At 47.0% G+C, this 25058-nt stretch overlaps 1 long non-coding RNA gene across 1 annotated transcript in view; it reads right to left on the bottom strand.

The window, feature by feature from the left end:
• Positions 1-4273: 4273 nt before the first annotated feature.
• LOC112130500 (uncharacterized) overlaps positions 4274-25058 on the bottom strand; it is a 254038-nt gene continuing 233253 nt past the window's right edge. Inside the window, exon 5 of the long non-coding RNA XR_008517374.2 lies at positions 4274-5175. This is a non-coding gene — a long non-coding RNA (uncharacterized LOC112130500). The remainder of the gene's footprint in view (positions 5176-25058) is intronic.

Genomic DNA, 25058 nt, shown 5'->3' with positions numbered 1-25058 from the left:
TAAGCCTTTACAGGGCAGCCCTGCTTGGACTACAGATGCTGGCGTTGGCGGTTCCTTATACCACAGGCAGCCACCTGTCTCCCCCAGTCCCTAATCTGTTCCCCAAGCTGAATTTCTCACACCCATACATTTCGAATTCAGAAATTTGTTTCTGCAGATCTCGGATGCTAGCACTCGACACTGTGAGCGCACGCGCGCGGGCACACAAGCACACAGTCTCCTAGGGAGTGTGAGGAACGTCGGGTTACTTCCGTTGTTGGGGAACTTTTACTGTGCAAGTACGGTTTTAAAAACAAGCAAACAAATTAGCATAGTAAATAATTGGTCTTCAAGTAGCAAAGTTACAAAATAAACAAATACAAAGAGAAACCCACGTTATTGCCCCTAGTTCTGAGATATGTCTCCCTCTGCGGTCTACGCTAGAAGCCCAGCCGGCTCTCGCCGTCGCCCCAGTCTCTTGCCTTCTGGAGCATTATTTTTCAATCCGCGTGTTTCCCAGCTGGCTCTGCAGTCATCCGTTAAATATGTATTTAAAACATGAAGAACTGAAGCGTGGTGTTATGTCGTCCAACGGTTACAAGGATGACCCATAACCGTTCAGTTAGTAGAATCTGTCACTCGGACGACGCAGGGAGCGGGGGGGGGGGGTGGGGGGGGTGGGGATGAGAAAGGGCTCGGGCATTTGGAGATGCCTCCTTCGGGCCTACCCCGCCAACAGCAGCAAGGACATGTGTGGAGGTGCGCGCTGTGGGGCCACCAGTCGGGGCGTGGAGTTGTGCGTCTGCCAGTGTAGCTAATAAACACCAGCAGGCGCAACGTGCGCGCGCCTTGGTTGCAGCCGCTGAGGTTAGTCCAGCCGCCGGCACGTGTGCCGGAACCCGGTTTCTTTTTTTGTTGCTGCCCACTGGTGTCTGTCCTGCGACCGACTTGCGGCGGTGAGAGCAAGCGGTCTGAGGTTCTTTGCACGCTCGGTCCAGTGGCTGGAGTTGGGAGTCAGGGGTGAAAGTCGAGGGGCCAGTCTTGGCACGGCGCGACTCTAGAGCCTGGAAGGCAAAGTCCGAAGCTCTGTGCTGCTGCTGGCCCCTTCTTCACCTGGCAGGCTTCCCTCAACATCCTCCCTTCGCCAGAGTAGCTTGGGAGGTCTGTGTCGCCCCTGGGCTCCCTTAGCCCTGGTGCCAATCGGATGCTGAGTACCTCTCGCTGTGTCTCCTATGCCTCCCCACCCCGTCCCAGGAAGAACTAGAAATTAGATCCCGGTGCCCAAGCTTGCCCTGGTGCGTCCTGGAGGCGTCCTCAGCACTTGTCCGGGTCCTGCGCCCGGCGCCGGGGGTTGACGACCTGGGCGGGTCCCAGGCACTGCGGTTCCCACCGGCGCGCGCAGCTGGGGCCCCTTCCTGGGGAATGGAGTGCTCACTTGCAGAGGCTAATGGGCCCCGGCTCCGGGAGTTCCTGGTTGGCCCCCGCGTCCTGGTGCTGTTGGCCTCCTCCGTGTTTTTGCCTCTTCTTTGTGTTTCTCTCCCACAAAAGACCGGGTGCGTGTCGGGGCCGGCCTTTGTTGGACCGCTGGGCGGCCCGGGAGGAGCCCGTGCCAAACCGGCGGGCTCTCGCGGAGCTCCAGGGCGCAGACCTCCCACTGCTTCCTGGGTCCCTCCCGGGCCTTCTTTCTGATTCTCCCCCTTCCCTTCTCCGAGTTCCTGCTCACATTCAGGCTGCGTCTCGGCCTGGCTGCCAAACAGAACGACGTTCTTGCGCAGAGCTGACCAGGGGTGGCGGCGGGAGGCAAGGCTCCCGGCACCGGAAAGTAAAGCAAAGAAAAAGGCATTGCAGCCATCGCTCCTGGTCGTGAATGACAGCGTTTGGCTACCAAACGTGTGCTACATGACCCCTCAGAAGTCAGAACTCTGCAAACAAATGGCGTGTCTTTCTCACAAAACAGCTCCAGGAGTCGTTCAGGGTCAGCACGGCTGGTGAGAACCGCGGCTTCCGGAACTGGTCCAGGACAGTTCACGCCGGGTGCGGAGGACGGGCCCTGGCACTTGGCAGGTGCTTGGTAAATACTTCCAAATGCACACACGTGCAGATGTGCATGCGGACTGATGTGAAACATGGTCCATAAAATACATGTAAATGTGGGCAAAGATGTGTTATGTGTTTATTCGCTGTATATAATAAACTGTGCGGTCTGTAATGTGGATCTTGGGGTATACGGGCACCTTTACAATGATTGGGGTGTTGACTTCCACCTAATGACAACTGTGACCACTTGAAGGCAACTTAAATTGTGCCAGGAGTTTCAGGTGTCTTGACAGACATAATTTAATTTAGTCTCTCACTGGCCATAGGAGGAAGGTATGACTCCCATTTTACAGACGGGGAAACTGACTCTCAGAGAGCTGTGGGCCTTTGCCCAAGATCCTGCCAGCAGAGGGCCTGGAGGTGCGGGGAGGTAGGGAGTGTGGGCTCAGAGACTTAGAGATCTCCAGTTGTCCTTTCTCCACCTCAGGTTCTCATCCATAAAATGAGTTTCTAGAAGCTACCTGTGGCTTCCAAGGTGTCTGCTGGATTTGGAGGCTGTGTAAGAATCAAATGACGCCCTCCCCTTGCAATTTTTGTCTTCTGCTAACAATCTGAGTGACTGTGAGGCTGTGTGAATCCAGGATCCCCTTAGATGGCCTGGCTTAAGCTCAGGCACCTCCTAGAGGCTGGGCTCTAGGAGCATTCCAGAGGAAGGCCTGGAGCTTGCAGGAAGGGGTACTGCCCCAGGGAAATGAAAGGACAACAAACAAAAATGCAACCTAACAAAGCCCAAACCAGCAACTGCCCCTCCCAGTCAACCCTTCTGTCAAGATCCTGCTCCCATCCTGGAAAGCTGGCCTGACAGCCACCTGGCTATCCTTGAAGTGCCCTTGAAGTTAAGCTGCCCCCCACCTTTGCAGTGGGACGATATTGGGATAGGACTGAGGGGGACACAATGAACTTTCATTGAGCTCAGCTTGCAAACAGCTATCTCAGCCAATCTTCACAGCAGTCCCTTTAGGGCTAGGAGGAAGGCAGGTTGTTCCCATTTTACAGATGAAGATACTGAAAATTGAGGTCAAGGCAGGGGTGGGCTTCAGTATCCAGCCCACCGGATCACAATTGCCTGAGGCTTCTAGGGCTTCATCCTACACCTCCCTTCCCCACACCCCCACCCCAGGAGATGCTAGACATACACTGGCATTGACAGAGTGGTCCACCCCACTGGAAGCCACCCCCTTCGACAAGTTGTGATTAATCCTGAGAGCAGAGGATCAGGGTAAACCGGTCAGAGATGTCTCTGGCTGGCTGGCTGGCAAGACCGTTCGGTTATAATGTGAACTGGGAAACCCCGACTGGGCCGGGGGTTACGCTTGGGGCCTGGTGTTTCTCTGGGCCCGGAGTAGTTGCACACGTGGAGGGCATGGAACCCCTCGCCTCAGGGTAGGGAGTGGGATTTCCCATCACCTCCCTGGGAGCACTGGGCGGACCACCTGGTTTACTATACGGGGGGTGGGGGTGGGTGATGGTGTTTTCTTTAGAGATCTGGCCACTGTGCACATAATAAGTAGCAATATGTCTCCCCGTCGCCTGTCACGATCAAGTCCAAGCCCTCTAACCCGGCCTACGGGGTCCCAACCTGGCCCCTGCGGGCTTTTCCTCTATCTCCCCACACTGGGTGGGCCAGCGCTTTCCCCATCCTTCCCCCCACCCTCCTCCCCCCGCCCCCAGCTCCCCCATCCCACACGCCCTTCCTCCAGTCCATCTGAGCATCTTGTCCAAGCCGTTCAGGGGTTGGCCTGGGAAGGCCCCTCCACCCCTCCTTGAGCCCCTGTAGCACCCAGAGCTCCCCTACGCATGTGTGGTTCTCGTCATTGTGTTGTAAGGGTCTGGCTTCCTCCACAGCCAGGGAGCCTCTTCCTCCACCGCCAGGGTCTTCACAGTGCCTGGACCTGCTTTGCATTCCTGGGGCCCAGAACAGGGACAGGACCAGAAGGGCTGCACACTTTGAAGAGCTGGTGGTAAGACTGTTGCCCAAAGAGTTTTACCGGAGTTTCCACACAGCGCAAAAGACAGTCACGGTGACTTCAGTGCTACAATTTCCCCCCTAGTTAATCCAGTTTCAAAAATGCCTGAAGAGGCCCTGGGCTGCTCACTGCCGGCCTTGTGAGGCCGAGGTGACAACCCGTTCCCTCCTCCCTGCTAGCCATCAGTAATGACGCCAGGCCCCCCCCCCCCCCCAAGACGCCCCCTCTCCAATATCTTCCGCGCTTCAGGTTGCCCCGGGACTGAATGACGCCAGAGAGAGGCTCCCGGGCTCCCTGGGGGCCTGCAGGGACCCGCCTGCCCTCCCGCCTGAGCCGGGGGTCCGCGGAGCCGGAGATGGGCAGGCCACTGTCCCCGGGCTTCGGGCCTCCCCAGGCCATGGCGGGACTGCGGGACGAGGCGCGGTGATCCATGGTGCGGCGGCACACCTGGCTAGGGCCCTCCGCCGCCTGGCGTCCTAGCCCGGGGCTGCCGTAAAGTGCAGCTGATAAAGATTCTGCAGCCGAGCGGAGGACTCCCGAGCGGTGTCTCCCTGGCCCCGCGGAGCTGCGCAGCGCGCGCCCGGGAAAGCTTCCGCCACGTGGGCCCCGGGCTGCAGGCCAGCGCCGCAAACTCCCAGGTGTGAGGGGCCAGTGGCCCGCAGTTTGTGCGCGATAGACAAGGGGGCGGGAAAGACAGGAGAGGAGGCTGGGCGTGCTCCCCTGCTCCCCCTTCCTCCAATATTCCCCTCCAATACATACATCTAAATTCTATCCTTGATTTTCCTTCCTTACACCCGGCTCTTGAGAACCAGGAGCCTCAGGAAGGCTCCCCGCTCCCGCCCGCCTCTTTCCAGTGAGGTCCTGGGACGTGGGTGTTCGTTAGAAATAAAAGATCTCGATCCCACCCAGATCTACTGAAACAGAATCCACACAAGCCAAAGTCCCCAGGTGGTGCACCAGCACAGTGGCGTCTTCTGGGGCTCATGCTAGGCTTTGCTCCTCTCTTCAATGTCCTGGGGTCTTCCAGTCCCAGACACAGACCCCAGTCTGAAGCTCACAAGGGTATCTCCTGGAGATTCAGCAACCTCTCCCAAATCGTATGAATAGTCGTGCCTTCAAACCCCTTGACCACCTGTTAAATAACATTCAATAAGCATGCTGTTAAAAAGATGCATGTGCATTATAAACAAACAAAAACAAACCAAAACTTTGAAATGATACAGAATGCAAACGTCACCATTACCATTTCAACACCTCTGCCCCTCCCAGCAAACCACTGTCAAGATTTTGATGAATGCCCTTCCAGCCTGGTAGTATACAAACTTTGTAACCTGCTTTATTTCATTTCTCAGCACCTCTTAGATGTCTTCTCATATAAAAACAAGATCCACCCAATCCCCTTTAACAGTGTAGGGCTGTACCATTCAATCCCTTTTGGACCTTCCTCTCCTTTGCCCCTTCCTCTCCTTTGCCCAGGGCTTGTTCAGCCCTGAAAAACTGGCCAGAGCTGAAACCCCTGAAATCTGTTTCCACTGTGTGGATGGTTGTGCTGGGAAGACCCTGGGGTCAGGGCCCCCTCCTGACAAGACACGGAAGGTGTGCTCTCCTCCTGGGCCCTTTGGGGCTCTGCGCCCAGAGCTTGCTCTCCTTTGCGGAGTATTTTCCTGCAGATACAGAGGGAAGAACTGGTTCCTACTTTGCCCAAAGAAGAGGCAGGTGTGTGTGGAAAGCTGAGCCCACTGGTCTTTAGGTGACTTCGTTGGCTCCAGGAAGAATGACTTTAAGGTGGGAGCAACACATTCCGTGACTGCAATTGTGACCAGGCAGAACTTGGGTTCTGTGACTTTGCAAAATGTGGGAGTTTTAGACATTGATTTCTTTTTTCTTTCCCCACTTCCAACAACAACAACAACAACAAAAGGTCATCTGCTTCTAGGTTGAATCGAAGGCATTTGTCTAAGCAAAGAGGCCATTCTGTTTAGGCGGTGTTTACAGTTTGCACTAAGAAAGAAATAGAAAAGGGGGGTTGAGGGTTGGAGGGAGAGTGGAAGGAAGGAAGGGAGGAAGGAAGGAAGGAAGGAAAGAAGGAAGGGAGGAAGGAAAGAAGGAGGGGATGGAAGGACATCACATAAACTGAAATTCCCTTCTCTTTAAAACATGTTTTGAATAGGTGCTGTGTAGCACATACCTGAAGTAAAACTCCAATAGTATACAGGGTATTTGATTAAAAATAAGTCTCCCTGGTACAACTGATCTCCTTCCCCCAGACCCCCAGAGGCAACTATTGTTACAGTTTCTTGTGTATTCTATAAATATTCTTTGCAAGTACAAAGTATATTTAAAGATCTCTCTTTCTCTTTTTTTTTTCACACAAATAGTAGCATACTCTGTCCACTGTTGTTTCTGTACCTTGCTCTCTCCACTGAATAGAGAATACTCTCTTTCTAAACCTACAAACACACACACACATACCTGCAGCCCATATTTAGAATACATTTTTTCCTCGGGGCAGAGTGCGGTGGCTCACGCCTGTAATCCCAGCACTTTGGGAGCCTGAGGCAGGCGAATCACCTGAGGTCAGGAGTTCAAGACCAGCCTGGCCAACATGGTGAAACCCTGTCTCTACTAAAAATACAAAAATTAGCCAGGCGTGGTGATGGGAGCCTATAATCTCAGCTACTCAGGAGGCTGGAGCAGGAGAATCGCTTGAACCCAAGAGGCAGAAGTTGCAGTGAGCCGAGGTCATGCCACTTCACTCTAGCCTGGGTGACAGAGTGAGACTGTCTCCAAAAAAACAATTGTTTCTCAAACATCCTCACCAGATTGGTCACAGGTGCAGGAAAAATTATTTGCCCAATCAAAATTAGGACCTCTTCGCTGCCCCACCCCCCAACCTCAGAAAAAGCTACCTGGCTCTTTACGGTGCTTTTTTTTTCTTGCCTCAGTCACAGAGAAGCTAGGACAGTCTGTGCTCCAGATGATGGGAGAGCAAGGTGCTTCCTGCACTGAATAAACTTCTCTAAGCTGGCCCCAGAATCTGGTACTTTTAGGCACTGCCTGAAATGTACAGATGGGTCCACTTTTTTCTACTGTAATTGCAAAAACAGTAGTATTTCTTCTCTCCTATTTGTAGGGCAATCAATCAGAAGGCTCTAGACAGACATATTTTAAAGAATATATATAAGACCACTAGATGAAGCTAATGCGCTATTATTTTTTGTTTGATTATTTTTGAATATGTGATATATTTACATAGTTCAAAATTCAAAAACATATAATGCAAAGTTTGTTTACTGCACTTGTTCCCCCAGCCACCCAGTTCTCTTGCTCAGTTACTCTTTTGTCTATCCTTCCAGAGGTATTCTATGCAAATAGAAGCAATGTAAACATATACACTCTGTTCCCCTTTGTATACAAATGGTAACATACTATGCACACTGTTCTCCATCTTGCTTTTATCTGGTTAGTGTCTTGGAGATGGCTTTGTAGCTGCCTATTAAAAGCTTCTTCCTTAAAAATATTTCCATCCTTTTGTAATATGGGCATGCCATAATGTCTTTCGACGGGCCACTTGCTGTCAATAATAAACATATGTTTAACAAAGCAGAAGGGTTTGTTCTCTCATCTAAGAGACCAGAGCATTTGTTCCCAGCAGGTCTGGTACCCATAGTGTCAGGGACCTAGGCTCCTTCTCTCTTCATTCTTGGCATCCTTCGAGAGAGAGAGCATGTCCCTTTCATTCCATTCTCATCTCCCAGCTAGCTGGAATCCCAACACATTGTAGGTTTATTATTGACAGCTAGTGGCCTGTCAGAAGACATTTAGAATGTTTCCAGCTTTTTAGTATTACAAACAATGCTCGTATGAAATACCTGGCAAATTTTCACTTGCACATGTGTAAATGCGTAGTAGATCATAAAGATAAATCCCTGGAATTAGCATTACTGGGCCACATAATCTGTGCATTGTAATTTTGGTAGATGTTACCAAATTGTCACTTAACCGTTGTTGTCCCCATTTATGTTGCAATGTATAAGAGAGACTGCCTGACTGATGGCTAATTTAAATGCTCAACTTTTATTTTCCTGAGTCCAGGGAAAAGACGATTTCTAATTTGGATGTCAGAGTAGGTGACGAGACTGACCACTGTGGCGCTACAGGGGAGAATAATAAAGTGTCACTTCCCTCCTCAAAACATCAATGCTACAAATTACAAATGATTTCAACATCTGGGACCATTTCCAATCCTTCCAAAGATTTACCAGCGACTTTTCCAAGGAGTTGGGTAAAGCAGCCCAGGTGCGTCAATGCATTATATCTGCTGAGGAATATTTATGTTTTAAGTAAATAATTCAACTGATGTTTATTGAGCTCCTTTCCTGTGCCATGAACTGTCATAGGTGCTGAAGTCCTGCAGCATCTCTGCTCTCAAACTTTATGTGCACAGTAATTGTGATCATAATTATTACAATTTCTTTGATTCCCTCCACAGCCCTGAGAGGTGGTTAGAGTGCATGTGATTAACACAAGGGTTTCGTGGTCATATGGCGGCGTGGCAAACATCGCTGATCGTTCCTCCAAATCTTTTCCACTTTCTGTGTAGAAATAGGCTTTTGGTTCGGCATGTGGCCACCTGGAATAAAAACTACATATCCCAGCCTCCTTACATTTCCCAGCCTCTTTTGTGACCAAGTTCTGGCCAGTAGGAAGTAAACAGAAGTGGCATGGGCAACTTCCAGAGGTATCCTTCCAGAGACAGCATGTTCTTCTCATTCCATTCTCATCTCCCAGCTAGGCAGAACCCCAACCTCCGTGATGGTGGAGGCTGGAGGAGCCATCAAGGATCATAAGTTGGCTGTGGGTCCACATATGAAAGAGCATGAAAAGAGAAGGAACCTGGGTCGCTGATACTATGGGTGCCAGACCTGCTGGGGACCAATGCTTTTGTCTCTTAGATGAGAGAACAAACCCGTCTGCTTTGTTAAAGCCATCATGTTGGTTTTTATAATGCACTGAAACCAAATACTAACCAAAGGTAACAGACTTTTGAATTCTGAGTGGGGACTTTTGGATATCTGGAGGGGTAACTCTCTGCTGCAGATGTCTTTGTTATATCAACTGAGTTTGAATCCTGAATACTACTCTGGGAAGAATCATAACAAAACTCCAGGGTCACACAATATTGCAATATTAGGAGGCTATCCCTCACTTTAGAGGATGCTGTAAGGGAAGGGTGAGTGAGCGTGTTCTGGTCACTCGTGATGCCAGGCAGGAAGTGGGGGTGGTGATCAGGATTCACCCTAGGCCAACTCACGTAGCAGATGTTGTAGGTCCTGGTTGCCTCTTCACTCTTTCTGTTTTATGCTTTTGAGTGTAACAAAGACATCTGTCCAGACACATCTGCTCCAGTCCCTTTTAACCCTTTCTGTGCATGCCTTTGGGCTTTGGTGTGCTTTCTTTCTCAATGGCCAACATTTTCAACTCATCTTCACAGGGCTGTGCGTGGACTCCTGGGGATACTTTGCTGACTATGGAGACAGCTGAATGCAATGATGGTGCAAGGTTTTGTAGCTCTGGGCCAAGGTATAATTTTCACTCTAGAGATCCCTTGTGGGTTCAGGCAGAAGCCCAGTCTATTTAGCAGGACTTTTGCCTGAGATTTCAGTCTTTCTTGGCTTCCTCTCTGGCTTGGTTTCCCCCAACACCCGCCAACTCCCTTAGCAGGCTCCACTGGAAGTATTTTTATTGATAGATCACTTAACCACGTACCCTCGTGTCAGCATAACAACTGTGCCAACATCTCTCTGTCATGTAACAGCCTGTATGGAGCATCCCTCAGCTGAGACAGTGGCTCCACAGTGTCTTTTTATCTTGTTGCATTGGCATCCATCCTGTGTTGCCTTTCCTCTCTTGTGCTGATGGCTGCTGTGACTCCCACCATCATGTATGCATTCCAGTCAACAGTGGGAACAGGGGGAAGTAGAGGGCACACCACCTTCTCTTAAGGTAGGGCCCAGAGGCTGCATGTATCACTTCTGCTCACATCCCATTGGCCAGCACTTAGTCGCATGGCGACACCTAAAGCCAAGTAAGGCTGGGAAGTGTAGTCTTTAGATGCATGGCCAGGTGCCACCAGTTGGAGCGCATTAGGAAATAGAATGGTAAAAATAGAGGAGAATGAATATTGGGGTAAAACCCCAGCAATCTCTGTCATGCCTAGGAACCACTATCTTAAATGCTAGGAACTACATTTTCCTACTGCTATTGATTCACTTTGGAAGTATACCTTTAGCTGCTCTGACCAAGTATACCTTTAGCTGTGAATGCCCTGAAGCAGTGGGGGATGTTCCTGGAAAAGATCTGGGAGGTCATCATCACCTCCAGCATAGTTATTGGGTCTTGGGCCTAGGGCTGGCAGCCGAGGTTAACATGTCTCAGCGAGGGACAGCGCAGGCAGAGCTCCTAGCAGACAGCTGATGTGAAGTGGGTGGCATGGGTTGGCAGGTAGCATAACGTAAAGGGGTCAGTTTAGCAAGAGGATATAACAATTGTAAATATATATGCACCCAACACTGGAGCAACCAGGGATATAAAATAAATATTATTAGAGATAGAGAGAGAGAGATAGACCCCAGTATGATAATTGCTGGAGACTTTAACACCCTACTTTCAGCACTGGACAGATCTTCTCCTAGGGGCTGACATGGCCCATAAATGGCCCTAGGCCCCTTATACTGACAATGATTCAGGCAGGACCTGCTACCTGAGTCTCCTTTTGGGGGAGTGGGGGTGGGGTGTGGGCGGTGCAGAGCCCTTGGAGATCCAGGGCATGGATTTGAGCAGGAGCCAGCAGGTCTTCTGATAGTGTGGGGCTTCCTTCCAGGACTGTTTTCCAAGGATTAAGAGGCTTGCCCCTTGTCCTGGGTTGAATGGTGCACCCCCTAAAAAAATATGTGCAGATCCCCAGAACTTGTGAATGTGCCCTTGTTTGGACAATGGGTCTTTGCAGATGTCATTAAGTTAAGGATCTTGAGATGAGATCATCCTGGATTATCAGGCAGGTCCTAAATCCAATGACAAGTGTCTTTATAAGAGAAAGGCAGAGGGAGATTTGAGACAGAGAGAAGAGGAGAAGATGCAGCCAGGAGAAGGCCAGATGGGGGCAGAGATGGAGGTGATGGAAGAGGAATGCCTGAGGCCACCGGAATCTGGAAGAAGCGAGGAAGGATTCTCCATTAAAGCCTTCAGAGGAAATGCGCTCCGGCTAACACCTTGCTTTTGAACTTCTGGCCTCCAGAGCTATAAGAGAATAAATACCCATTGTTTTAAACTACGAAGTTAGCAGCAGTTTGTTATGGCAATGCTAGGAAGCACCTCCAGAGTAAAGACTCAGCCACCAGTTGGAGGCGAGACAGCGCAGCAGACTCAGTGATGATGGAGAGGCAAGTGCCTTCAGCCTCACCTCTCTGGCAGGTTCACTCTCCTCCACCTCCACCCCACGCTGTGCTCCTGGATTCCTCCAGCTGGGCTCAGTCAACATGGTGCGGGGAGGAGACTGAGGCATTTGTCTCCTTGGCTTCCTCCCTGTGATGTCTGCTATAGCTTAGCTATGTCCCCAGTACTAGGTCATGGTTACTTCCAAGGCGGCCTTTTCTGCACAACTCTTTCCTCTGGGTTCTGGAAAATTCTCCCTCCCATTGTTCTTTGGGGACAGATCTGGCTCTGCTAGCTCCGGCTCTGCTAGCTCCTGACCCCTGTAGTATCTCTTGTGGCTTCTCTACGTGCTGGCTCCATTGTGGTAATGAGTCCCTTTGTAAATTAGCCCCTTTCCAAGTATCCTAACTTGGGTGTGCTATTTCCTGCTGGGACCCTGACTGAGACAGTGCAGCTGGGGCTCCATCTCCCTGGTTTTATGGAGGGTGGGAGTCAGGGTAGAAATGTAGAACTTTAGATGGTAGGTATAAGTTTCCTGAGGGCCAGAACTCTCCAAAGGGGTGATCCACATATTCCGAACGGTGAGATGAGAGAGTGCTTTAGGGTCTCTATGTCAGGGACCAGGATCCAGCCTTCATTCTCTGAAGGGCCATGCATGCTGCCTCTGTTGAAACCTAGTATGGTGCTTTGGCACCATTGATGTCTCTTGATGTCCAGAGGCTTATCCAGAGTGAGGTATAACTTGCCTGGCAAAGCCTCCTGGAGGGCTGAAATATGGATGGACACAGAGAGGGCTCCATGGCCCCATTACCTCCCCAGAATAGGAAGTGGACAAAAGTGTTGCCGAATTAGGATAAAATTCCATGAAACCCACAGTGTGCATTGAAGAACATACGTCTATGTTTCAATTTCAAAATAGTTCCCACTCTTTCCTGATGTCTTAATTTGTGTTGCTATAAAGAAAGACCTGAGGCTGGGTCATTTATGAAGGAAAGAGGTTTATTTGGCTCATGGTTCTGCAAGCTGTCCAAGAAGTGTGGTGCCAGCATCTGCTTCCGGTGAGGGCCTCAGGAAGCTTCCAATCACAGCAAAAGGTGAAGGAGAGCAGGCATCACACAGCCAGAGAGGAAGGAAGAAGAGAGAGGAGGAGAGAGGTCCAAGCTCTTTTTAAACAATTGGTTATCATAGGAACCAATAGAGTGAGAACTCATTCATTACCAAGAAGATGGTACCAAGACATTCAATGAGGGATCTGCCCCCATGAGCCATGATCTGAGCACCTCCCATCAGGCTCCACCTCCAACATTGAGGATCAAATTGCAACATGAGGTTTGATGGGAGCAAATATCCAAACCATATCACCTGACAAACTACAAACAATGACTCACGGCCCTATTCAGATGCCCTGTGCTCATCAGTGTTTCTGTTGTCTGGAATGTGATGCCAAAGAAGTTGGCCCCAACTCCAGACTCAGATGACTGTCCAGCTGACTCACCAGCCTGAGAAAAGGAAACAGAAGAGGAGAACCCAGATTTGAGGCCAGGGGATGGAACATGGAGAAACACGACAAAGGAGAAGCTTAAAGCAGAACAGACAGTGGCCAAGGAGATGTCTCTGAATTGGAAGGAGAACACCACCATTTTCTTCAAAATATTTCATTGATGAGTATTTTTCTGGTAATAGAAGTCATACATGGTCCTTGGTAGGAAATATGGAAAATACAGGATCTGATCATTGTAGAAAGCTTAGTAAATACAAGGTTTCATGGTAGTCAAGGTGAGAGATGACAAGGACCCTGTTATGGATTGAGCTGTGTTTCCCTGACCCAAATTGGTATGTTTAAGTCCTAACCCCTAGTACCTAAGAATGTGACTGTATTTGGACATAAGGTCTTTAAAGATGTAATTAAATTAAGATGAGGTCATTGGGGTGGGCCCTTAATTTAATATGACTGGTGTCCTTATAAGAGGAAGAGATTAGGACACAGACACACAGACGGGAGACCACGTGAAGACACATGGAGAAGACGGCCATCCACAAGCCAAGTAGAGAGGCCTCAGAAGAAACCAACCCTGCTGACACCTTCATCTCAGACTTCCAGCCTCCAGAATTGTGAGACAATACATTTCTGCTGTTTAAGCCACCCAGTCTGTGCTACTTTGTCATGGCAGCCCTAGCAGATGAATGCAGACCCCAACCTTGGGCAGTGGCAGACACATGGAGAAGAGGGGAGGGATGGAAGACATTTTTAGGAGGTGAAATTGGCAAACTTTGATGAATGGCTCCGTGTGGACAAGTGAGGGTGCAGAGTAGTGGAGGATTTTGTTAGTTTTCTAAGCCTGAGCGGCTGGACGGATGAGGGTGCCCCATCTCATCAACTGTGATGGAGAATCCACGAGGAAGAGTTGCTGTTTGGACGAGTTGAAGGGGAGACGCAGGAGGGGCACTCAGTAGGGATGCCCATTCTCTGGTTGATCTAGTCCAGGGCTTCAAGCTAAGGGCTGGAGGGAGGCACAAGGGCACATCAGTGCAAGCGGAAAGCATACTGTGAGTAGAGGAGGGTGGCAGAGGACAGACCCCCGGGGAGGTGCACATTTATTTTCTTGGAGGAAGGAACCATCATGTATTGTGCCGATGATCGCATCGCAGCTGTTTACATTTATTAGGTTGATTCTGAAATATTGTCTGCCTCCCCTAATTTCTCTTTCAACCCATTGTTTAAAAATTCCCAAGATGGGCACAGACAGACTACTCCCCAAATGCTAAATTGGTCAAATTAGGGGGAAGGCTGTCTCTTTAACCTACCCCTGTGATTATTTGGTACACATGGTGCTTAGCATGCTGCTTCCAGAAGCCAGCATACGGGCAGGTAAGTGCAGAGCTGGATGGTCAAACAATGGGCTGTTTTGCGTTTAGCAATACGCGTTCTTACTTTTGTGTACCCCCCTGGCCTCCTTTCTTTAAAAATATTTTAATTGGAAAAATGCACACCAATGTAGGTTAGAAATGTGTGGGACTGGAAAAAATAGTCTCTCCTAATGATGTGAATAATGTGATTTTTGTTATCATATTAATGCCAGCATATCTTGCAGGATTACTATGTATCAGGCACCGTGCTGTATCGTTTCTCTTAGGATATATAGTTTTCCATGAAGACTTACGATCCTTAAACTCTGGAGAATACAAAATTGAAAATTAGCTTTCTGTTTAAGAGTGCAGGCTCTGGATTGAGGTTGCCTGAGTTAGAATTCTGATTTCCTCACTTATTAAACTAATGCCATTCTGAGTGAGCTACTTAACGTCTATGTCTCGGTTTCCTCATCTATAACAGCGTCTTCCTCACAATTTATTATGAGTGTCAAAATTTGATAATATGGGGAAAGCATGTAGAACAGTGCCTGGGACATAGTAAAAGCTCAACGAATTTCACTCTAAGGGCTCCCTATATATGGATATTTCAGGATTTTTTTTTACATGCCTCAAGATTGTTTTTGGAAAATAAAAAAATTAATAAACAAGAGCTAACATGGCTAACTTTAGGCCTCAGTTGTATTAAACTACTAGGCTTAGTATTTCTCTAATACTCTATAAACTCTCCCATGCTTGTTTCACGTACATTTCCTCAGTCCATCTCTCCTCATTGAGGCTAGATCAGCTACCTGCCTGCTTCTGTTTAAAGAAATTATTTCCTTCTTTGAAAAAAGAACATGCCTATGCTGTCTCCTTACTACAAAATGTTTGGGATTCCAGCAATTTCTTTAAGTTACTTCCCAAATGAAATTGTCACCATTATCCTACTTTAAAATTCCAGTATTCAGTTCCACATTTTAAAAAGTTATTTAAAATCTCATACCAAGTGGAAGATGCCAGTCAGTCTCCTGCCTGACATTTTATTAAGAACTAAAAATAATGAAGCCAGCAGAGATACAGAGAGAGACTAATTTAGAAACCTGGCATGATTGCTTTTAATTTGTTGACAATGTGGTGTTTGTGGGGGGAGGGAGGTGGTGGGGGAAGGACAGGGTACCGCGTGGCCAGGCTCAACCAGGCCTTGCATTAATGGGGTAACAGCTGAACTAAGTGTTCAGAGTGAACACATCAAAGATTGTAGTCTTTGAGATACCATTTTTTCTATTCTGGGATGTCAAAGGTGGCTGCAAATATATCCAGTGCTTTCTGGGTGGCATTGTTTAGGATGCTGGCCCAGCAGATGGCCCCAAATGCACCTCAGCCTGGTAAAGCAGAGACCACATGGGATGACATAGTCTTCTCATTAGCAAACAGAAAAAAAAAAAAGGCAAGGATGAGAAAGGAGAGAGATAAAAAGAATACACAAAGACATTTACATATTTACATTGTCTCCTCCACATTTCAAATTCTCCTTTAGCTGAAGTGTCAGTGGGCTTGCTTTTCTCCTTCTGTTTGTATGTTTACTTGTGCTAAATAGATTATGGTAATCAGGCACATAAATGCATGCAACTGTTATTATGGCATTTTAATCACGGAGTTTTTCACTGGAAGCCTTCATTAGAATTCTCATAATCTTACTTGTTAGTGTAACAAACAGTAATAAATGCCAAGGAGCTTGGATTAAGGCAGAGGCATTCAGACTTTAAAAGAGGAATATGGAAATGTTGTCAAATCTCTGCATTGCTTATTGAAATGTCACATAAACAGTTCGGGATTCTAAATATCTTAGTCATTATAAGGATAGGGAACCAGGCCACCTGAAAATAGTACTTATGTCTTTCTTCTGAGCACCAACATATGCCGTCCATACATTCCAACTCACTCTTCTGAAATAACTGGATGGTCCAATATACAACCTGGGCCATGATGTATGATTATGATAAATTGGAGAAATTTATTATCTGATTTCATTTATTTTAGGCTTGGTGGTAAGTATGTGTGAACACAAACACATATAGAAATTTACTATCTTTCAATTTTGCACAATTATTTGGCAAGTTGCTAGAAAAAACTGCAGTTCTTTTTTTGTTTTCTAGGAAGCAATATCATAGCCATGTGCTTGAGAATAAGCCACTCTTTCTGAAAATAGTATGGTCTTGCAAACAGGTCGAAGCATTGGGACATAGTAGATGACTATCCTGATCTTGCACAAGCACACAACTTAGATGTGACAATCTAAGTTCCGGGGGAAACTCCCTTACCGTAGTTATGTCTTGCTGTGGGATAAACTACAGCAAGACTCAGTGGCTTAAAACAAAAACAATGACTTCTTTCTCAAGATTCCGGTAAAGCAGCCATGTAGAGATGACCCAACTAGAGAAACTGAGGCCCGAGCCAAACAGCCTCCATGGAGCATCCAGTTTGCATCTTCCAGCTGTCCCAGCACCTCAGTCTGCACCAAGTTAAGCAGAACCTCTTGGTAAAGCCTCAAGTTAATTGCTGTTCTGGGGGCTACACTCTTCCTCATTTATCACTCTCTTGAAGGAATCTTTGCTTTACCCTCCAGCAATAAAAGTGCCACCCACTTCTCAGAGTTCCCTAGGACCACTTGGTGCTGGAGGAGGCTGGCTCTGTCTTGGAGAACCAGTGGAGAGTATCTTTTCCCAACTCCACATTCAGCAACTTGAAATTGGCCAGGATAGGGGCATCTCCACCATGGAAACTGGCAGGACGTTTTTCCCTTGGAGAGCCAGTTGTCGAACATTTCCCAGCACACCATTGCCCTGACCCCTGAAATTGCCTGGGTAACCTCACTGCACCCTCCTACTAGAGCCTCAGACACAGTGGTTCTCAAACTCAAATGTACAGAACCCACCTAAAGGACTTGCACACTTTGCAAATACTCATCCTCCTTGCCTTCTCATCTTCCAGTCATAACCGGGACATGGTAGGAACTCAAGAAATGCTTCTTGAGTGAAAAAATGAACGTGACTTTAAGGTGGGTAGTAGTATCATCTGCATTTTACAGATGAGAAAACCAAGGCACAAGATTGTTAAAAAAAAAAAAAAAAGTTGCCCAAGGTAGCATAGCTAGTAGGTACAGGAGTCAAGTGCAGGTCTGTCTGGCTCAGACAAATGCACAAAGTGGACTGAAAGATCCCGGGCGATGGCCCTGCAGAGTCCCAGTGCCTGGTCCCACCTAACAGTGATGGTAGGTCCCACCTACTATCGCAGCTGGCTTATCATCAGCAATCATTTTGGCCCAACCACGATGGTGCCCTTAGTGAGCTCAGGGTAGTGGACTTACACATTGTGAACTGACTACAGGACGATGACTTAACTATGCAGCAAACACGACTATGAGACAGTATCACATGAAATTTTGGAGCATGGGTTTGGGGTCTAAAAGCCCTGGGTTCACATACCACCTAGGCACCTCAATTTCCTCATAAGCAAAAGAAGACTTATCCCTTAGGGTAGTCCATTTGTTGACTTAAAAATATTTGTGTAGCACCTACTTAGCCATGTACTGAGCTAGCTGCCGGGGCAGGCAAAACAGGCTTTGTGGCCCCTGTCTTCCTGGAGGTTAAAGAAATTCTGAATAATACAAAACATGATGCATTTTCAAACTCAACCCCTGGCATGTACAAAGTGCGTGCCTTAATCAGAATTCCTAGTAGACAACCATAAGTTCTGTGGATGCAGAGGCTGCACCCATCATGATAATTGCTGTATTTCTAGTTCCTGACACATAATTGGTGCCCAATAAAATTTTCTTGTATAAATTAAAAAGAATTTCTTCTCTTGTAAATGACAGATGCCCAACTGAAGCAGCTTAAGGAAAAGGAGGGGCTTGTGGGCAAATTGGGCTTGGCTAGCCCTGGATGCCCACTAGCTGTTGCTGGGAGCCTGACTCTGACTTGTCTCTGCTTTCCTCGATGCTGCTTCTCTTCTGTCAGCAGCACAAGGCTCCCACACCACCAGCCCAGGCCTCTCAGCAGAAAGAGAATTTTCTCTTCCAAAGAGTGCCAGGGTTGACTCCTTCTGGCCCAGGGGAGGACACGTGTTTGTTCCAGACCAGTCACGAGGACCTGGTTGGCCAGGCCCAGACTGCACATCAACCCCTAGGATGGGTGGCTAGAAGTGCAGCCTCACTGGACCCAAATGCACTGAGGGTTGGGGAGGGGTGATTGCTCCCGCCCCCTCCCAATTAAGGAGCTAGGACTGGCAGAGCATGGTGGCTCACTCCTGTAATCCCAGCACTTTGGGAGGTTGAGGTCACTTGAGGTCAGGAGTTCGAGACCAGCCAGGCCAACATGGTGAAACCTTGTCTCTACTAAAAATACAAAAATTAGCCGGGCTTGGTGGTGTGTCTGTAATCCCAGCTACTTGGGAGGCTGAGGTGGGAGGATCACTTGAGCCTGGGAGGCAGAGGTTGCCATGAACTGAGATTGCGCCAGGCTGGAGTGCAGCCTGGACAACAGAGCGGGACTTTAGTTCTCACAGTTCTGGAGCATGGGAAGTCCAACCTCAAAGTGCTGGCATATTCAGTATCTGGTGAGGGCCCATTCTTCACAAAAAGTTCCTTCTTCCTGCATCCTCACATGATGGAAGGAGCAACCAAGCTCCCTCAGGCCCTTCTTATAAGGGCACTAATCCCATTCAGGAGGGCCCTGCCCTCATGGTCTAAACACTTCCCAAAGGCCCCATTTCTTAATACTATCCTTGCGGATTAGCATTTCAACATACAATTTTATAGGGAGACACAAACATTTGGGCCATAGCAGTTGGTGCTGTTCGGTTACCCAAAATCCACTCCCTCTGTCATTCTTGTTAATTGAGCCTCAGCTATGTTCAGGTGTTCATCCCTTAGGGATGGTGGTGACTTGAGGCCCTGCTGGGTAAACTCTGCATCCCATTTCTCTTGTGTGTTAATGTGATTTATGTGGTGAAGTTATGGACCACGCTCATGGGGAAACCTCCAGGGACCACTGAAGAAGGTTTCCTTGCTCTTAAAAAGAGCCAAGAGCAGGAGACAGCCCCAGGTCTTTTGCTGGATGTCTCTGGGTCTAGGACTGTGCCAGTCATCTTGCTAACTCCCTGAGCATTAAGCCAGTTCACAGAGTGGGGTGACTCCTCAGAGAACCTTGGAGAAAGAGAACCCAGCACTAACGTACCGTGCCTGGAGTCCACCCTGCCTAGGGACTTCATGTCCGGTGACTCCTCTTGTTGTTTAAGTCGGCTGAATGGCGTCAGGGGCTCCACTGAACTGGGAGAGAGACCTGAGCTGTCAGGTGTCTGAGTAGCCAGTTAAAGCAACAAGCCCAAAATGAGGGTTAAGCCTGTAATCACTTACAGCAATGGTACAAGCAAGAGGCTAAAACCAGAGGAAGTGCCAACTCCTCTGTCCATTTTCCCCCATGGAACAGGAACCTGTGGAGGGTCAGTGAATTCATGCAGATGTGGTCACCTCACTGTTGACAGAGATCCAAACAAATGGCTCCGGGAGTTGTATGGACCTTGGGGATAAGGGGTAAGGGAGAAGGGCTCAGTGGGAAAAAGCACTGAGTGCTGAGCCAGAGTCACAGGGAAGCATCTTCAAGGTTTCTCCCTCCTTCCCTGTATTAGTCTGTTTTCACACTGCTGATAAAAACATACCCCAGACTGGGCAATTTATGAAGGAAAGAGGTTTAGTGTAATCATAGTTCCACGTGGCTGGGGAGGCCTCACAATCATGGTGGAAGGTAAAAGGTACATCTCACATGGCAGCAGACAAGAGAAGAGAAACTGTGCAGGGAAACTCCTCTTTATAAAACCATCGGATCTCATGAGACTTATTCACTATCATGAGAACAGCAAAGGAAAGACCCATCTTCATGATTTAATTACCTCCACCTGGTCCCTCCCACAACTATGGGAATTGTGGGGCTACAATTCAAGAGGAGATTTGGGTGGGGACACAGCCAAACTCTATCATTCCCCCATAAGGAGGCCTTGGCAGAGGTGCCTGAAGAAGACCTTGGACGCAGAGACCTGGGAATGAAGGTGCAGGGCTGGGAACACAGGTGCATGTAAGAGCATGGTGGGCCAGGGGCCTGAGACCTTGACCGCAACTCCCTCCTGGGAATGCCAGTGCCCTGGCTGTGCCAGGTCTGGTGTGGAGTGGGAGCCTCCCCATAAGGCCTGCCAGGTACAGCCTTGTAGTTTCCCACAGCCAGGCCTGAAAAATCACAACTAAAAGTTAGACTCCTCAGTGGGAGGTTCTATTACTTGCCATGGAAAACATCAGAACATGACAATTTGGAATCTCTTAGTAACGAGGAAAAAAAAACCTAACTCAGATGGGTTTAAAAAAATAAAGGATATGTGATTTTAAAGTGGACAGAGGACTTGAATAGACATTTCTCCAAAGATGATATATGAATGGCCAACAAGTGTCTGAAAAGATGCCCCACGTGACTAATCATCAGAGACATGTAAATCAAACCTACAATGAGATATCATCCCATACCCAGCAGGATGGCCACTATAATAAAAACCCCGGAAACTACCAAGTGTTGGCAGGGATGTGGATGTGTTCATCCGTCTCTTCACTAGCTGTTAAATGCTACTAGTGTTAGGCCCTGAGCCTAGAAAAATGGTTAAGACAATAGATGTAGACAGCAGTCTACTTAGGGACATTGTCAGAAGAACAAATACAGTAACTGCTGTAATAGATACACATACACTATGTGCTGTAATTTAAAAGTACTGTAATAGAAATTTTGTGTATTTATGTATTTATTTATTAAGGGTCTCACTCTGTCACGCCGGCTGGAGTGCAGTGGCACAATCATAGCTCACTGCAGCCTCCAATTCCTGGGCTCAAGCAATCCTCCTCCCTCAACCTCCCAAAGTGCTGGGATTACAGGTGTAAGCCACTGTGCCCAGCGCTCCTGACAGTTTTATGAGAAGAGCAAGCACTTTTATTCCTGTTAAGTTCCCGGTAAACCTCTCCTAACCTTCCATTGGCTGGATTCAGGTTATTTTTCATTGAGCCAGTCACTGTGGCCAGTTGGATGGGATGTGCTGATTGGATTCACCAATCAGGGCCCATTCAGGAGTACAAGGTAGAGCTCACTTTTTCAGATGCACGTGGGCAGCACCTGGGAAGGTAGTATAGTTAAAGGAAAATGAGATGCAGGCAACTAGAAGGGGGAATGGATGTTAGGTAGGCTATAAGATACAGTTGCCAATTACATTGTGACATATGGGTTGCTAACCTGGCATAAAGAATTCAAATTATTGGCTGGGCACGGTGGCTCATGCCTGTAATCCAGGCACTTTGGGAGGCCGAGGGAGGCAGATCACGAGGTCAGGAGTTCGAGACCAGCCTTACCAACATAGTGAAACCCCATCTCTACTAAAAATACAAAAATTAGCCAGGCATGGTTGCGCACATCTGTAATCCCAGCTACTCAGGAGGCTGAGGCAGGAGAATCACTTGAACCCAGGAGGCGGAGGTTGCAGTGAGCTGAGATTGTGCCACTGCGCTCAAGCCTGGGCAACAGAGTGAGACTTTCTCAAAAGAAAAAAAAAAAGAGATTTCAAATTATTTTAATGGGAGAGGTAGCTGCAGCTTTCCCTGTGTTTAGCCAGACTAAGAGCCTCCCCACTAAACCAATGACAGATGAGGATATAAGATGTGTATCTCAAGGTGTCAGCCACTCCTTGGCCATAAGTCCAGACCAGTGACTAGAGGTCTGGCAGTAGGTATTAAATTTTTCCGGCCTGTGTGGTGCTTCTCTTCTTCTCTGTCCTTTGTGGAGTTATAGATACGAGCTACCAGAAGACAAGTGGGGGAAAATTGCTGGAAAAACAGACAGAACCTGATATTAGCATTCTTGGTACTGAAAGACCTGGGCTCATCTTCTGTTTCTGTAATTTTCTGGCTGTGTGAGCTTCGGCAAATTTCGGAACCTCTGTGATTCAGCTTCATCTATAAAACTGGAGTAATGATGTGATGATCAAATTTGCAGGGCTGAGATAAAGATGGAATGACATCAAGGTGCTGCCCTATAGAAGTACTCAGTAAATGGGAGTTATTTTTTGGGATTAATTTATTGAGGGCTTTGTATGTACCAAGTGCTATGCTAAGTGCTAGAAATATACTATGCCATTTAATTTTCCCAACAAGTCTATGAGGTAGGCATTTTATCTACATTTTACAGTTGTGAAAACTGAAGGTCAGAAAGGTTATATAACTTTTCTTTTTCCACCCAGCCAGCAAGTGGATTCAGACAAGTCTGTCCGATGCCTCGGATGGTATTTTATTTGCTACATTATACTGTCTCCTGCAGTGCTGATGAAAAACTGTTGCTCAGCTGAAACCTATTAGCCCCCAAGGTGATCTGTGGATGAGTTTCAGGGAATCTCTCAGCCCCTTTATATGATATGCAGACTTCTGTGTATATATTCATTTTTCTGGAGAGAGAGTTTATAGCATTCAATAGAAAGCTGTCCCTGTTCTCCAAAAAATGGTAATTTTTAATAAGGAGAAATCAGATAATGTATGTAGCAGAGTTTTATTCCATTTCCACCTATCTGGCTATGCATGGGTTGGACAATGGGTAAAAACATGTAGTTAGATAGAAGGTATAAATTCTAATGTTCAATAGCAGAGTAGGGTGACAATAGTCATATATTTCAAAGTAGCTAGAAGAGAGATCTTGGATCTATCCATCCAATAAATATTTACCCAGGGCATTCTTTTCATCAGGCACTGAACTAAATGCCAGGATTACCTTTGAAAGACAGGATTTCAAGTATGTAAACATTTGTTTTACAATAAAGAAAACTTGCATCTACTGGTGAGATATGTTTTCCTCTGGTAATGACTATTATGTAAATTGTTCTATATTCCCTTTATACTTCGGTGGCCAGAAAGCTTAGACTAAAAATTCTTATATTCTTATTTTAGCTCACATTGATTCTTACTCTTTAACTTCACTTAAAAATCTACACTTATTTTTTACTATAGGTATTGGCATTGTTGGCTGCCTCAAATTGTCTATGAAATGAGCTGAGAAACAAAACCAATTTATTAAAAAAAAAAAAAAAACCAACCAAACAAGCCCAATTAAGTTTTGGTCATCTCACTTTTTATTCCATGACTCATGGGAAGCTTTAGGAATATTCAACAATAATACTCTTCCTGTATCCAGTGGAATTTATAATTATGTGAGTTTTACACTGGTTATGTATTATTAATCCCATATCAAGTAAAGGAAATAAAGCTCAGATTTTGCCCAAGGACTGATAGGAAATGGCCTTATGCTCTAACTTCAGTGTGGCACTCCTCATGCCATTCTTCCAAGAACGCACATCAAACATCTCTTTCCGGGCATTTTTGTTTGTACTTTTAAACTAAAAATAAAATACAGGCAACATTTTAGACAGTGTAGCCGACCTCTTGATTGCCTACCCAAATCCCATTCCTTTTTCTTCCTTTCTAACAAAGACCTTATTTTTTTTCTGTGGTGCCATTGTGGCCATATTAAAATATCCAACTTCCCAGACTCCCTTGCAGTTAAGGGTGGCCACGTGACCCATTCTAGCCAATGTAATGTTGGCAGAAATCCAAAGAGTAGCATCTATTCCACAAAAACACGAAAGATTGAGAGGAAAGGCCTTGTGGTTCTTTTCTCTCTTCTTGCCTGTAATATGGGCATCATACACAGAGCAGCAGCAGCCATTTTACAACTAAGAGGAGGAAAGCCTCAAGTTAAGATTGGCAGAGCAGGAAGAGAAAACCAGTCCGAGTCCCAGTGGACATGGCTGGTCAAGCAACCACTCTAGCCCTACACTGCTTACCTTGTGCTTACTTGCTATGTGAGGACAATAACCCTCTTAGAGGTCTCGACCACACAGGTAAGGTTTTCTGGGTCAAACATAATCCTAACTCTTAAGGCAGCTTAAATGAAGTGACAAAACTATTGATGAGCACTTTTTACTCTCAAATGACCAGAAATCACTTACCTAGGAATTGACAAGAGAATACTTACTTCGTTTTCATTGTCTAGATGGCCAGTTTCTTAACAACGTGGCCTAATCCTTCAATAAGAGAAATCACTGGTTGATTCTATCCCAAATTACTCCATGTAAGGAAAGAGATTAAGGTTAAAATGACTCCTGTACAGTACTTTGAGAGTATATTATGCAGGATTCCCTTTGAGACTCTTCAATTCAGTATTTACTTATCTGTCCTTTCAAGATTGATTAGCAATTATTTATGGCAAAGATAAAGCAGGCAAACTGTGAGAGGAGCATTTCTTAGAATAGTGATTTATTATTTAACATCAGAAATATTCATTTACAAAATCTGAGCAACAGAGAAAAATGTAAGAGGAAAACAGCGAATTATCTGAAATCCTACCATCAGCATAACCGGAGTTAATATTTGCTATAGAACAGTCCAGGTCTTTTTTTGTGCATATGGCTCAATAGATGGATAGAAAAGGGGAATGTGTGTGTGTGGTGTGTGGTGTGCAGTGTGTGTGTGTGTGTGTGTGTGAGAGAGAGAGAGAGAGAGAAAATCAGCTTGTCAATTTTTATTTTTAAAAACTGCTGGGATTTTGTGGAATCTATAGATCAATTTGGGGAGAACTTACATCTTAACGATCCTGAGTCTCC

The sequence above is a fragment of the Pongo abelii genome, chromosome 22 (assembly GCF_028885655.2).
Source record: "Pongo abelii isolate AG06213 chromosome 22, NHGRI_mPonAbe1-v2.0_pri, whole genome shotgun sequence".
NCBI lineage: Eukaryota > Metazoa > Chordata > Mammalia > Primates > Hominidae > Pongo > Pongo abelii.
This window is presented reverse-complemented; position numbering and strand designations above follow the sequence as displayed.